The 13,006-nt window shown below is 48.4% G+C and overlaps 1 long non-coding RNA gene across 1 annotated transcript; it reads right to left on the bottom strand.

Annotated features, from left to right (window-relative positions):
- Positions 1 to 8,637: 8,637 nt before the first annotated feature.
- Positions 8,638 to 10,956, bottom strand: LOC129137140 (uncharacterized). The gene is made up of 2 exons (XR_008539326.2): positions 10,787 to 10,956; positions 8,638 to 9,505 (listed from the first exon to the last, which is right to left on the bottom strand). It is a non-coding gene; the product is annotated as an uncharacterized LOC129137140 (long non-coding RNA).
- Between the last annotated feature and the right edge of the window lie 2,050 nt (positions 10,957 to 13,006).

Raw genomic sequence — 13,006 nt, 5'->3', positions numbered from 1 at the left:
CCTTGCTTTACTTAATAATGGTAAAATGGCAGTGGATTTATCTGCATTTAACTGTGTTTAAATCCAAAACCCCAGGCTCTACTCCGCCTTCATAATATCTCAAGTCAAAGCTTGATTGATGACAAACGCCACTGGTTCTGGGTTATAGAAAGATGCTCAAGACACAAGGATGGAGTCTTCACGTAGAGCAGTGTTATAATGCGAGGACTGAGAAACACAACTGAGTCCTTTTCAAAGAGTCACATTTGGTCCAGATTTCAGATTTGGAGAATCACCAAAGGCGATGGTTCTCAAAGTGTGGTCCTTAGAGCAGCACCACCTGCAAGCTTGTTAGAAATGCAAAGTCTTAGGCCCTACCCTTGACCTAAGGAATTAGAGACTGTGGGAAGTAGGGCCCAGCAACCTGTGTTTTAGCAAGTTCTCCAGGGCATTCTGATGCACACTTCGATTTGAAAAGCACTGACTTAGAGCCATCTCATATCATTAGGCCTTGTGGCTCCAATTTGAGCTAAGCTGAGTAGGTGGACCCCTCCCCAAGAAGCAGCTGGTTCTGCTGTCTTTTTTACATTGCCGAAGCCCCTTCTTTCCACAGGTAAGGGATTCCCGAAGTGGCTCAGCATAAGTGCGCCACCTGAGGAGTGACTTCCAGCCTCCCTCCCTACTCTGAATCCGTAGGTCTGGGCTGGAGCCTGGAAATGCGCAGCTCTAACAAGCTCCCCAGGTAATACTAGTGATCAGTTGGGTTTGGAAACCATTTGTGGAAAGTACCTGCTAATGGGTTCACTTCTTTTCACCTCCCACTAAGCACAAGTTGGGCAATTTGGTGTGTTCCTGGAAAATGCCTTGAAAGCCTGTCAATTCTACTGCAGGTTTTGGAGGTCCACTGAGAGGCCACTGGGTGTCTAAGGAGTGACACAACTTTTTGCACACTGACCCACTTCCACGTGCAAAGTGCAGCTCTCCCCACCGAACCTCCCCCACCCTAATGCCCACACGGCCACACTCTTTGGTCTGCCAGCCCTTTGGGGCTTTCTGTAATGGCATTTGACCTATAATACGCTTTCCGCCTGGCCACAGGGGATGTTTGCAGACCTTCTGGTGGGTTAATAAATAAATGATGGGCTTCTTTCTGGCCACAGGAAACCATCTCAAGGTCAATGATATTGCAGAGTAGGGTTTTACAGGGCTTGCTAAGATTAAAAAATCATCAGTTCCCACTAACCACATCCCCTCTCTTCTGAAACTTTGAAGCTTCGCCACAGCAAAAAGGAGCACAATTAAGCCTCGATAAAATTTTAATAGCAGGAATTATGCACTCTGCAACCAGCCTACAATTAGCCGTTGCTATGCTACGGGCAGAACCTAATCATGATAATGAGGCAAACAAAGGGAGGGAATTAATCAGGGCTATAAGGTTAGTGCACAGCCGGTTCCATCTCAGAGCTCTGATTTCTGAAACACAGCAGTTGGGCCCCTGGGAAATCTCAGTCCTATGCAAGGTTAGATTAGCTGGTGTGTGTATGCAATGTGTGTGTGATCTTCCGAGCAAAGAAGGCTATGTGCAATACCATCCCTACCATCATCAAGACGATGCATTCATCTAAAAAAATGGTGGTGTCCCTACTCTGTGCAGGAAACCATGCTAGATCCTGCAAGAGAGATATTGCTACACTAGACATTAGCCTTGCTCTTTAGGACTTTGCTATTCCAAGTGTAATCCTTGGACCGGCAGCATCAGCACCACCTGGGAGCTTGTTGGAAATGCAGAATCTCAGACCCACCCCAGACCTCCTGAATCACATCGGATTTTAACCAGATCCCCAGGTGATTTGTGTGCACACTAAAGTTGAGGCACCCTCCTCTAGGAGATTTCAACCTAGCAATGATAACTATTCTTATTGTAATTATAATAACTATTATTTCCGCCACATTCTGTGCAAGGCATTCAACACATGTGATTATCTCATGTACTTCTCACCATAACCCTATCAGGCTCCCCTCATTGTGAATGAGAAGTTGAGGTTCAAAAATGTTAAGAGACTTGCTCAAGGTCACTGAACTAGTTAACAGGAGGGAATAGGATTACAATCCCAGGGTTTCCTGATTCCAAAGCCTAGATTCTTAACCTACTGGTATGGAATGGCTCCCATCCCACATAGACCAAAGGTGAATAAAGATAGTCACAATTCAGGTTAACATGTGATAAAGGGTCACAAGTGAGTTTTTTGTTTGTTGTTTGTTTGTTTTTTAAAGAGGATAGTTTTAGATCATAAAGGGGCAGCAGTCCCTTTTAGTATGGGCAATGAGGGATGGAGGAAGTAGCATTGGAGCTGGCATTTGAATGGTGAGCAGGCTTTATACAGACATAATGATGGGAGGGCATTTCATGTAGCAGGCCCAGCAGAAGCAAAGCACAATAATTTGAGGGCATGAAGGATGTCCATGGGGCTACTAGGTATAACCTTTAAGTATGATACATGCATGAGGTAGGGCTGGATTATGGAAGGCCTTAAATGTCAAGACAAGTGTTTGGACTTTATTAGGGGGTGATGAGGATCTATTAGGGGTATCTGAGACAGAGGCATGACATGGTCAAGCCAATATCTAGACAGATCTGTTCTGGCCATGGTGAGCTGCACAGAGAAGACCACAGAGCCTCAAGCTACTAAGTGGAATCAGAAAGGAAGGGGTGCCAAGAGGTCCTGCCTGAAGAGGGAAGCAGGGCCTGGGGCTGATGGGAGACATGGTCAGGGCGATGGGATGAATCAGAGCCTCCAGTGCCATGAGAACACTGGAGCCAGGGGAAAAATAGTTTGGGGAGAAAATGGCAGCGTGGTTTGAGACCTATTATATTTTTCATTCAACAAAAGCTTATTGAGAGGGACAGCAGAGTGAATAAGTCACAGAAGCCAACAACAATGACTGGGCACCATGGGCTAGGTCCCGAACTCAGTGATTTAGAGGCATTGCCCTCTGACCCTCACCAGAGACTCTTAAAGCAACTTGTTCCCCACGGACTCCCAACCCAGGTTGCCTTTTAAAATTACCTACAGATCTTTAAAACATACCAGTGCCTGAGGCCCGCCCCTCCACGATATGTGAACTGTTACTGAGTCAGGGTCCTGGTTAAAGCTATGAAAGTCTCAGGTGAATCTTGGTGGGACCTCCAATTTTGTCAGTGTCCTGTAATTTACCAAAGACCGCCAGGAACACAGTTAAACCAGTTGGGTTTATTGCTTACTGCAGAGAGGGAGAAGGCACAGCATGGGAAACCATGGGGTGTGTTCTCTCCAAGAGAGGATATTAGAATTGATTATAGAATCTTGGCTTTGATGGGACAACTTGGGAAGGGGTCCAAGGAAGTGAAGGTTACTCTAGATTGGATGCTGTCAGTAAGCAGGGGCAATTCTATGATTGGGTATCTCAATAAATCTCATCTCTAGGGACTATGTGAAAGACTAGAATGAAGATAAAGTTGAAATAGAAAAGAAGTAGCAGTCATTCATCTTGGCCAAGAGAGGGGCTACTTGGTATTTTGTGGGTGGCAGAGTGACCTCATTCTTGTCTGACCTTAGGTAAAATTATGAAGTCACCTTGCTTCATTTCATTTTATCTTGGCCTCGGAGTTAATCTGTCTGAGGCTGGTATGCTGTGAGATTGTTTAGATCCAAGAGAGAATAGCATGGCTTAGCTGCAAGGGTCAGGCCAGCTTCTAAATGACAGGGGCTGCTTTTCTTTTTTCCCATCACTCATAGTCCCCTCATCATCCCCATTCCTCCCCCCACCAAAGGAAAGAGAAGATGGAGTAGAGGAGAAAGAGAAGAGTGAATGGAGGTTGAAAATTGAGAAAGTGAAAAGAAGAGGGAAAATAAAAAGGTATGAGAGAGTAAACCTTACAGACTTTGCTTCTCAGCTCCAAGCTGAACCATCTTTCAGCTCAATCTGTGGCAGAAAAGTGATGAGAGGGAAGTGATCCATTGATTTTTCACTGCCCTGCAGCCCAGCCCCTCACGCATCAGCAGTGACCTTGCCGCCATCCCCACTCAGAGCAAGAACTCTTTCCCGCCATCTGTTTGGCATCAGGTGATTGGTGGTGCTCAGTTTGGTGTGAAGGGGAACCTGCTCATGGAAGGGCAGGAGGGTGGCAGTGAGATGGTCTAGGGAGCTGTGCCCACAGCTTCTGTGGGTGTGTGTGTTTTTGTGTGTGTATACGTGCGTGCATTCGCATCCTTACTTTTGGCCAGACTATGCTAGAAGTAGGTTGTCACCCAAGATGTGTGTGCCAAGGGCACTCCCTGAATCTGGAATGCTGGCCTCAGTCCAGGTGTCTTGTGGCCTCCCCACCTCCACTCCAACCTAACTAGAAGTGGAGGGGCATGTGTCCGAGCCCTTGAGCGCTCCCATCTGGCTCAAGGGGCTGACATCTGAGGGGGCAGAGCCATCCTCCCCTTTGGGGCTGGCTCTATGAAACTCTGATGATTCGAGGGCCCTGGAAGCAGCAGGGCCCAGGTGGCATGGAACATGCCATGTCTTTTGTGCCTTTCTTTACTTGGCTTAGGCTTTTCCCGTACCTGGAATCACTGTGCCTACCCTGCCCTATTCAGCCTTCAAGCCTGAATGCAAATGCCTGCCTCTCCCAGCTGAATCAGTATTCCCTCCTCCCTGCTCCCAGAGAGAAGTCTTTGCTCCTCCATCTATGGAAAAACTTCTCACATTGTATTTATTACTATATGTTTCTTACTGGAGTGTCTCTCCTACTGGACAGGGAGCAGGTTTATTTATTGCTCAGTCCTCAGCCCCTGGACTTAGGCAGACTCATAGTAGACATTTGGGAAATGCTTGGGAAGGAAAGGAGGGGAGGAGAGAGGAAGGACTCCATGGCCATGTCTAAATGCCCAGCAATGTCATAGAGGTTATGGGGGTGCAGGAGAAGACACAGCCCTCCCTCTGGCAGCTAAGATAGAGCCTAGCTGCTGTTAAAGACAGGCAGCTCATTCCTCACCTGGGCCAAGCTGCAGCTGGTCATCTCTGCCCCTTTCTCCTTCCATCTTATGGGAGCTTTTATGGAGTCAGAAGTGAGTGAGGCAGACCTGGGAGAGCCCTACACTCAGGAAGAATGTAGGCTGCAGAAAGGAGCAGGTGTCCTGGAGTTAGCTCAGGAAGGTCTTGAAGGAAGGGGTTAACTAGCAGATGGCAACCCAGTGACTTTTGTTGCTCTCTGAAGCCACAGAGGAAAACAGTAACAACAAAATAAAATAAAATAAAATAAAAAATAATAAAAAAGCAAAGTTCCCAAGGAAATAAGATGGGGGAATTGGGAATTAAGAAACATATTACTCACTGCCTGAGCTCCCCTGGGCAAAAGCAGAACTACTTCAGCACTCATCTGGTGTGGCTGGGTTCTCGGGCAGATGCAGGCTGTCATCTCCTGGCTGCTGTCTAGGCCCCAGCAGGGGAGACCTGCACACTGTGACGTTCAGAGGAGCTGAGCCTCCTCTTTGCAAACTTAAATCGTGGAGCTTTTCAATTATGCACTTCAGCACCTGGAGCTTCGGTGGAGATGCTAAATGAAAGTGATGATCCACACATGCATAATGATTCATAGCATTTGTAATTGGTGAAACGCATAAAGAGAATAGGGAGAGGCAATTAAGGTAGGAGAGATTTTTTATTTTATTATTTCAGCTTGAGATGAGCATGTTGGTCAGCACCTCGGGACTTGACAACTTGTCAAATCCTACCTCAAGGCCACAACAGGAACCACAGAGAGGCCTTATTTCAGAAGTTCAGGGATTCAGCCAAGGGGAGCAGGGAGAGATTTGGGAATAACATCTGAAATGTTGCCCTGAGTCCACCCTCATGGGGGCATCAAAATGCACAAGGGGCAAGATCTTGACAGTTGCAATTTCAAAGCATCTCAGCATAGGGGAGTGGCCTATTGGAAGCCACATAGACCAGGGTTCAAATCCCAGCTCCACCAGCTCCACCACCTGCTAATTCTGTGATCTTAGACAAGGTTCTTGAGCTCCCCAAACTTCTATTCCATCACTGCAATGAAGAGATCGTGGTTGTTGTGTGAGGTTGGTGGGATCTGGATTAAATTAAAGGATATGCCATATGGAAAGGGAGGGAGCACAAGGCCTGGCAGATTAGAGGTGCCCACAAATGGAAGTCCCCTTCCTCCACCCCCATGCCCCTTCACAGGACAAGAACGTGCCTTCCTGGACCCTCCCTGCCAACATACCCAGACCTCACGGTTTCTCATCAAAATGAATTATTCAGGTCTTCACCTGTATCTAGACACTCAGTGAGTGTGTCCTTGGCAAAGGGGAAGCACTTGGCTGGAAGCGGTGGTCGGTGGGTTCTAAATATTGACTTTCTTATGTGTGAAGCAGAACTTCTTCTAATTTGTCCCAAAGAATATCTGCCCAACTGTGGGTTGGGCCTCAAGCTGGAGCAGGCTGGTATTGGATATGAGTCTTTCCTTCCCCATCACGATTTTATCGTCTCTAATCGCCTCTCTGTCCAGACTTCCAGGCTCCAAGTTTCCAGCTTCAAGTGATTCATCTTAAAGCCCACCCCCACGGGCCCCTCATCTGCTGTTTAATTGGAGAAGGGGGTGCTAGAGGCCCAGGCGCCTTAATTGCATTTGTTAATGGGTAGGTGCAATTATCCCTGCCACACTCCTGCACGCTGCCAGGCAGATAGAGATGATTAAGGGGGTCTTTACAATTCCAGCTCCCTGCAGCTCTCTCCACTAATTGAGCAGTGGAGGAAGCGATATTGAGCTCCCCTACTCCTTTCTTTAAATTAACTCCTGGCTCCAAAGTCTTCCTTGGAACAGCGCATTGGCCACATGGCTCAGAGCATTTAGTTCCAACCCCATCCGTCACCTGTCATTTAGGCCCAGGGCCTAGCCAGACCATGAGTTGGTCTATCCATCCCCCACAGGCTGGGAGTGGGCTGGTAAGGGAGGTGCCTTTGTGGCCCCTGGAGGGTGATACCATCCAGGCTGATGATAGCACCTGTCATGGAGACTATAACTGAGGAGTGACTCAAAAGTTTCCACTGTCCTCTGAGCCTTGGCCACCTGAGTTCAGCCCCAGTCTGGACCACCACAGTTGCCTACGAACTGGTCCCCCACTCCCTAGCTCCATGCATTCTCCACCCAGTAGCCAGAATGATCAGCTTGAAATGCAAATGGGGTCAAGCACGAATGTTAAAAACCTTTTGATAGCTTCCCAATGTATCCAGAATGCCATCCAAGCTCCATGCCATCGCCTGTAAGGGGCTGTCAACCCAGCGCCTGGCACACTCTCCATCCTCAGCCTGTAGGCCTCTAGCCCTTGCTTACTAAGCTCCAACCACACTGGCCTTCACAGTCCAGCTCCTCAGGCATACCAAGTTATTTCCAGCCTCAGGGCCTTTGTACATACTCTTTCCTCTGCCTGGAAGAAGCGGCCCTCACACTTTTTGTGGTCAGCACCTTCTCACCCTTCAGGTCTCCATTTAAAAGTTGCTTGAGAGAGGCCTTCTTTCCTTCTGTGACTGCCATATCTTAAGTAGTTTCCTACCCTCTTAGTTCTGCTTTTTAAAACCTTTGTGTGTTTCCTTCAAAATGTATTTCACAATTTTTCATTATTTTAGTTTTGTTCTTTTGCTACATGTTTTTGTAATTGTTTCTGTCTCACTAAAGTCATGGAAGCTATAAATTCCATGAGGTCAGGATCTGTCTTCTGGTTCATCATTGCATCCCAAATGCCTGTTGAAGAGATTGGTACCTCCTCATTCATTCAGCAAATATTTATTGAGCACCTGCTCTGTGCCAGTCACTTCTTTTAGGCATTGGGGAGACAGTAGTGAACAAACAGGAGAAAATCACTGCCCTCCTGGATCTTACACTCTAAAGGGGACAGGGGACAGGGGACAGGGGAGTCACGCAATAAACAATTAACATGGGCTAGGTATGGTGGCTCATACCTTGAATGCCAGCACTTTGGGAAGCTGGGGTAGGAGGATCGCTTGAGAACAGGAGTTTGAGATCAGCCTGGGCAACATAGTGAGACCCGTCTATACAAAAAAAGAACAATTAACAAAAGTAAATCATATAGAATATTAGAAGGTGACTAGGACTCTTTCTACCAATCAAGGCTGGTGACTAATAATTCTCTGGGATCCTGGGAATTCAATACTGGGTAAAGAGAAAAAGAGAGAGATAGTATTGGGATGTGAGAGGTCAGTTAACAGGGTGGTTAACATTGAGATGTAAATGCATTTTGTTCCCATAAAAACGAAGACCATCACTTCCAGCTTCCTTCTTCCCAGTACCCATCTTCTAACCACTGCTGCCTCCTGAATGGGTCTAGTTCTGTTAGAGAGAGCCATAGAAACTGTCCCACCCTGCAGCCCATCACAGCATGGTGCAGTCAGGTGAGCTTGGGATTCTGCCTGCCTAGGATTCATTCCCCTTTCTTCTGGAAATAGCATCCCAATTTGGAGGGAGGGGCAGTCTCTATCCCATTGAATATAGGCTTGGTAGGACTGTCGATTACAGCAGTCTGTCCTCTTCCAGCCAACAAGCGGCACTGGGCCCAGCTTCCTCCCCAAACCTGAATCCTAAATGGAGAGACAAAGGAATTTAAAAATAGAAGTTTATTTATTCCAATGAAATGATGGTCCGTTCCTGGCACCCAGATCCTGAAGCTGCCCTGCTTCCTGTCCTTTCCAATCATGTGTCTTCAGCTTTTCCTTTCCTTCTGGTGTGGCACCACAGTCCTTCAGCAATTTTTTTGCTTGTGATAGTGGGAGTTGGTTTCTGTTGCTTGCAACCAGAGATCCCTGGCTGGTACTGACTGATACTGTGTCAGTACAAACTGATAAGGTGGCAGACCAGTTCTCTTGTTTGTTACCTGGGTGAACTTGGGTTAGATGTCTTTGGGCCTCAATTTCCTTGTCAGTACCACAAGGATAATAATAGCATATTTCTTAGAGTTATTGTGAGGATTAAGAGACTGGGTGTTTGTGTATGAAAGTGCCTGGCAGTCCTGTCCTTTCCCCTCCCCTCCTCTTCCTAACCTCTCTCACGAGTCCAAAAGGAGATGTGGGGAAGCAGGGATGGCAGGTCTCCACAGAGGTTCCTATGGGAACCCTAGCCACATGTGCAGCATCCCTGGGGGTGTCTGGGAGGGGCTAGGCAGCTGCTGGGTGGCTGGCTGAAATGACTCTGCCTTTTGGAGCAGAAAGGCTCAGCTGTTCCTGTCCCCCCAGGTCCTAACTCAGCTCAGTGCATAGAACTCCAAACGGAGCAGATGTTCAGCTTCTGGAGCCTGGAAGAGGAGTGATCTCTGTATGGCTCTCGGCTTTCAGTCTCAGGGGAGGCTGGGAGGGAGGAAGAACAGTACTCAGCTCAGTGTTCTCAGGTTGGAAGCAAGCCTTAAGAAGCCATTCAGCTGATCAATCCGCCAACGCACCTTCAATGAGCTGGTTCCAGGAGTCCAGCACTGAACTGGATAGGCAGTGAGGGAGATGGAGAATTAAGAAACATGAGTGGAAAGACTTCACTGGAAATAAAAATAGAAGTTAAAGACAGTAACTATGGCTGTCATCTGTGGAGCGCCCACCATGTTAGCCGCTCAGCTCAGTTATTTATATACATCTCCATGGTCTGAACCATAGATTCTGCCAGGAGGTAGAGAGCCCTTTTTACCTATGTGGAGGCTGAGATCATAGGAGTTACATACAGGACATGCCCAGGTTCTGTAGCCAGAACAATCACCTAGTGTGATGCTGTCTTACAGACTAATTCATTCATTCACTCATACCCAGAAATTTGTTGAGTATCCGATATGTTTTGAGCTCTCTATTTGATGTGCTTGGAGTTGAGTGGCGGAGGCTCATGAGCACACAGGTGACAATGATACCATTGAGAGCCCAAGAAAGGGCTGTGACAGCCATGGGACAGGTCAGTGGCTGTGCCTGGGTTGTCAGGAGGAAGTGGGGAGGTGTTGGCTTAGCTGGCCATGGAGGATGGAGGAGTGGCAGTTCAGCATAGGGAAGGTGGAAGGAGGGAGGAGGGAATTTCACACAGTGAGCCCAGCAACAGCAAAAGTGTGAGGCTTTGCACAGGGCATCTTCATCCTGGAGGCCCTCAGCTGGAGCACTGAGTCCAGGGGACTCCATGCCAGGGCCTGAGGCCAGACTATGACTGATGCCAGACAGTCAAGGGCCTTATATGGGATGTCAAGTGATTTCAACTTCATCCTGTAGGAAAGGGTTTTAAGCAGTGGGGAGGTGATCTGGTCAGATTCGCTTGATACCCAGATAACTCCTGCTCTTGCATGTAGGATGGGCTTAAGGGTGGGGTAGAGGCGGAGCAGGAATCCTGTCCAGACTTTGCTATTGCCCAGGGGTCTCGGTGGGAGTTTCAGGGACTAGGGATGTGGCGCAGGTGGAGAAGAGGGACAATAAGTAGAGACATTTCAGAGATGGAGTCAGTAGACTCTCACTGGCAGAAAATTGAGGACAAAATAGTGTTCCTTGCCAGACACTTCTGTGTGTGTCTCTGCAGTGTTTGTGGGCATAGACATGTGTCCATCTATGTACACATCACATGTGTGCATGCGTGTGCATGCATGTGGGGCTGTCTGGATGCACACTGGCGATCACGCACGTATTTGTGCATGTGAGAGTCTGTGCTCTCAGGCATCCTGCAATCTGCATGACTGTCTTTATATGTCTGTGCCTACGGCCTGTATGTCTGCTGCTCCCAGTCCAGCTGTGAACCCACCCTGCCAGCCCGCTCCCATTGTGCTCCGGGCTCAGCACAAGATTCTGTGTGCCAGGCACCCTCCAGGGCTTCAGCTGCTTTCCAGGCTCCTGCTGCTAAAGCAAGATGCATCTTCCATCCCTGTTTGATGCTGCAACATGAACCCCAAGGCAGTTCTTCAAAGGGAGCCACTAGGAATGGAAAGAAAGAAAGTAAACATCAGGATTAAAACTGTGAACTAAGCCTGCCCCTGCTCTAGATCTGGCCCATGAACCTGCTCCCACAGGCAGGCTTTGATTTGACGACTGCATTTCCCCAGGCCAGGATCCCAGGGAGAGCAAGAGGTTCTGGAAACACAGAGATGGGCGGGGCTCAGGGAGGGGCTGGGGGACTGCCCTCTCCCACTCAGCAGCTTGCCATAGTTTCATGAGTCCCTCTTCAAATGTGAAACAGCTTCCAATGGGCCTGAGGACTCTGATAGTCCTCAGGGCCATGGATGGAAAGCCCTACCTCCTTTCCTTCCTTCTTTCCTTCCTTCCTTTCTGCCTTCTTTCCTTCCTTCTTTCCCTCCCTCCCTCCCCTCCTTTCTCTCTTCTTCTCTCGCTCCTTCTTCCTTCCTTTTTCCCTCTCTTTCCTTCCCCACCCCTCCCTTCCCTTTTCTCCCCTCCTTCCCCGACCACCATTTCCAGAGGATACCAGGAGTTCAAACTGACTCCCACGTGTGTGCTAACTCTGATAGTTAGTGGCTGTGTGATTGTGGGCAATCATGCCTGCTTTATAAGGTAGCTACTCTGACCTCACAGGGTTGGTTGGTTGTTGGGATTTAGTAAATTCAGGCATGGATGTGCACAGCAAATGCCAGCCTGGCTGGAAAAGCTCAGTACATGGCAGCCATCAGAATTGTTGTCACTGTTGTGCAGTGTCAGTGATCAGGAGTGACAAGGCATCTCTTGATCTCAGTCTACTTCTACCAGCAGGTAAACAAAGAGTGTGATGAGAGTTTTATAAAAGGCAGGGTGCTAGGGTGCTTGGAGGGGACTCAGAAGAGCAAGGGCCCAGCCTTCCTGGGAGAAGGGGCAAGATCTGGGAGAGCTTCCTGGAGGAAGTGACTCTCAAGTCTTACAGGACAGCTGGATTTCACCAAATGAGTCCAGGCCAAGGAGAGGCTTTGGCTGAGGTGTGAGAGGCAAACTGCAAAGACCTCTGGTGTGTCCAGGCATTGGATCCTGTGTGGGAAGCCTGTCTGCAGGCTATGATGCAAAGCAGGTCCTATGAGTGCTGGGCACCGCTGGACGAGTTTAACCAGACTAGGAATGCTGGGACTGAGGGATCTGAAAAAAAATCTTTACAGGCCACCAAATCTTCTAAACTCAGGTGGCAGGCTTCCTGTGGTGGTCGCCCAGATCCATTTCAAGGAGGGACATGCTGGGAGAGCTATAGTCAGGCCAGCCCCTTTCAGATGGCCTCAGCTGCAGAGCGCAGCCAGGCCTGAGATCCCTCCTCTTCCTGGGCAGCGCACATTCAGTGACTGACCAATGCTGGGGTATAAAGGTGTGGCCATCACAGCCCAAGTCAGGATGACTCTGAGGAACTCATCTAGCTCCAGGACTCCTACAAGGGATTGAGGGATTGGAGAGGCTGTGGCTGGCCTGCACTGAAACCCCACCTCTCCCTCTGCCCCACCTGCTTCCTTCCCTTCCATTCCCTCCCAGAGACTGTCTCTAAATTCCAGTAAACACAGTCGCAGAGTCCCCTACTCACCCCTTTGGGCTGAGCATTGTCTTTCCATACTGCTTTCCCCCTGCTGTCCTCTTTTTATTTTTAATTTAATTTCTTTTAAAGACAGGGTCTCCATCTGTCGCCCAGGCTGGAGGCAGCGGTGCGATCACAGCTCACTGCACCCTCTACCTGGGCTCCAGCGATCCTCTCACCTCAGCCTCTGACTAGCTGGGACTAGAGGTGCACACTACTGTACACAGGTAATTTTCTTTAAAAAAATATTTTTATGTTGCCCAGACTAGTCTCAAACTCCTGGGCTCAAGTGATCCTCCTGCCTCAGCCTCCCAAAGTGTTAGGATTACAGGTGTGAGCCACAATGCCCAGCTCTACTTGCCTCTTTTTAAAGTAAACTTCTTTTTTGTTGAAGTATAACATGCATACAGAAAGATGCAAAACTTAACCAATTATGTACAACATAAATCTCTGCAAAGTGAACATAACCTATAACTGCCACCAGATCAG

This window comes from Pan troglodytes, chromosome 16 (genome assembly GCF_028858775.2).
Source record: "Pan troglodytes isolate AG18354 chromosome 16, NHGRI_mPanTro3-v2.0_pri, whole genome shotgun sequence".
Classification (NCBI taxonomy): Eukaryota; Metazoa; Chordata; class Mammalia; order Primates; family Hominidae; genus Pan; species Pan troglodytes.
This window is presented reverse-complemented; position numbering and strand designations above follow the sequence as displayed.